Source organism: Adiantum capillus-veneris, chromosome 2 (assembly GCF_014529385.1).
Source record: "Adiantum capillus-veneris isolate H3 chromosome 2, ASM1452938v2, whole genome shotgun sequence".
NCBI classification, from domain to species: Eukaryota; Viridiplantae; Streptophyta; class Polypodiopsida; order Polypodiales; family Pteridaceae; genus Adiantum; species Adiantum capillus-veneris.
This window is the reverse complement of record NC_140932.1, coordinates 133,040,336-133,042,811: the sequence shown is the minus strand read 5'-3', so window position 1 is coordinate 133,042,811 and position 2,476 is coordinate 133,040,336.

Here is a 2,476-nt window from a genome sequence, read left to right as displayed (position 1 = left end):
GGTGTAGGCCTCTACTTCTCAATGCTTGGAGAAGGAGATGGAGTTCTTGCTCAACACATGAGTTGTGTGTGTGTGTGTGTGTGTGTGTGTGTGTGTGTGTAACAAAGTGAGTTAGAGTAAAAATGCCATCCTCTCTCTCTCTCTCTCTCTCTCTCTCTCTCTCTCTCTCTCTCTCTCTCTCTCTCTCTCTCTCTCTCTCTCTCTCTCTCTCTCTCTGTGTCGACCCCTCTCCCAAAATGCTCTTGCTGGCTTCCCATTGACTCCTGCAAAGCTTAGCCAATAACAATTCAGAACCATGAAGCATAATTGTTAGCCTTGTGACATGTGTCCCCCTTTCCCCTTTCGTGAGAGCTTAAGGTAATTAAATCATTTATTTAAACTCTCATTGGACCTTTTAGTCTTCTTGCCAATAGGAATCAAGCAAGCCATTGGGCTGCTAGATGCTCATTAGACCCCTTGGTAGACTGTCCAATAGTCTTCTAGGGAGCTTAATTTCTATTGGTTCTTTTATCAAGAATTTTTAAATTGATTAGGCTAATTTTACTCTAGCCTGATTCTCATTGGTCCACCTCTATGGCCATCCAATAGGATTTGAGAGGATATTGGGGGCAACTAGGCTAGGAGCCTGCCATGTGTCCATTATTCCCTTTGGGGAGAGCTTGGGTGTGTGTGTGTGTGTTCTCTCTCATCCCCTACCATTAGGGCTTGCCCCCTCCTTCCTAGGGATGTGGGAATACTTTTTAGTCTTCCCATAACCATCCAATATTTTCCAGCCATTGGACTTATTAGTTAATTTTTGTAACCTTAGCCTATGGAAGTCTTAATGGGGCTGAACCTTAGTCTTTTTAAGCTCCATTGATGCACATTTCTCTTTTGCAGACTGCCCCCCTTTGGATCCCTATTTTCCCTCCTTTGGATCTTTGCTGAGACCGGTCTGGCAGCCTTACCAATATTCTAGCTTTTACTCCCTTGGTACCTCCCCATATTAAATGATCAGTTTAACATGAGAAAATCATTTGGGAGAATTAGATATTAGTTTTTATGACAATACTTGTAAGCCAACTCTGTGCTAAAACTCAAAACTCCTCTTCGTCAGTTTATATACAATGATTTCTCTCTACTTTAAACATTTTTTCATGCATGATTAGTCTCCTCAAATAGCACCATTACATTCTAAAGACCATAAAATTGATATTATCCCGGGTAGTGAATCTCTTTGCACAGCATCCTATCATGTAAACCCAACCGTATATAGGGAGATACAAACCCAATTCACAAATTGACTTGACTGAGGAATTATTAGACCTATTAGTTCCCCATACAGATCTCCGATACTTTTTGTTAAGAAGAAAAATGAAACCTTTCATATGTGTATTGACTACAGGGCCTTAAACAAGATCACCATTAAGAATAGGTTTCTCATTCCGAGAGTCAATGATCTCTCTCTCTCCCCCCTCATGCGTCTCCCACTCTAGCTCCATGTGAGAGCAATGGAAAACTCTCTCTCTCTCTCTCTCTCTCTCTCTCTCTCTCTCTCTCTCTCTCTCTCTCCCCTCATGCGTCTCCCACTCTAGCTCCATGTGAGAGCAATGGAAAACTCCATTACCTCTATGTGCATCAGCATTTCTCTCTCTACACTCATGCTCAACAATTTGAATTCAAAGGAGATTGAATTGCACTCCCTCTCTTTCTTCCCTCCACAACATAATCCTTTTCTCCTATCTCTCAGTACTCTCCACTTCTTCCCTCCATAGCCAACTTCACCTGCTTGTAGCAATCACCATTACACATTCTCTCTCGATTAGCTAACACAAATGTCATTCAATACCCTACCACTGCAAGACATTACTAACAAGACAAAATGATATCAATTAAACGTTGATTTGAAGTAGGAGTACGCTACTGTGTGACTTGGCACATCTAATCCCAATGCTGCAGATCAGCTACAAAACATTGGGTGCAAGGAAATCAACTTATGGGTTGATGGCCATACTTACCGTGGTGATCCAATGACCAATGCATCAGTGCCCTTCTGTGACATCAGTGAGCTACTACATTTTATTGGAGATGGGAAAGACAGATTGTTTGGCTACTGTTAGAGATTGTATTCAGCTTTCGTCAATGAAAGGATAGCAAGAAAACATCTCTTTTTTGCCTATTCTTCATTGCAAGAGAAGTATGTGAAAGACATTCAGCAAGTCAGAGAGGAAGCCAACGAGAAGACAAAGCAGTTGAGCAATAAGATGACGAAGCTTACTAAAAAAGTAGAGAATAAAAAAATGGAGCAAGAGCATCGGCTAGACTATTACGTTCAGCTACAACACATTGCATGTAATATGCGCCGACAAATCGATCATCTCACACACATTCCATTGGGCTACCACATTTGTAAAGCGCAAGAGACATACGATGTCTATGCTATCTTCAAGCGGTGGAGCTCAATAGGAACGTAATCGTCAAACTCGATAAGGGTACA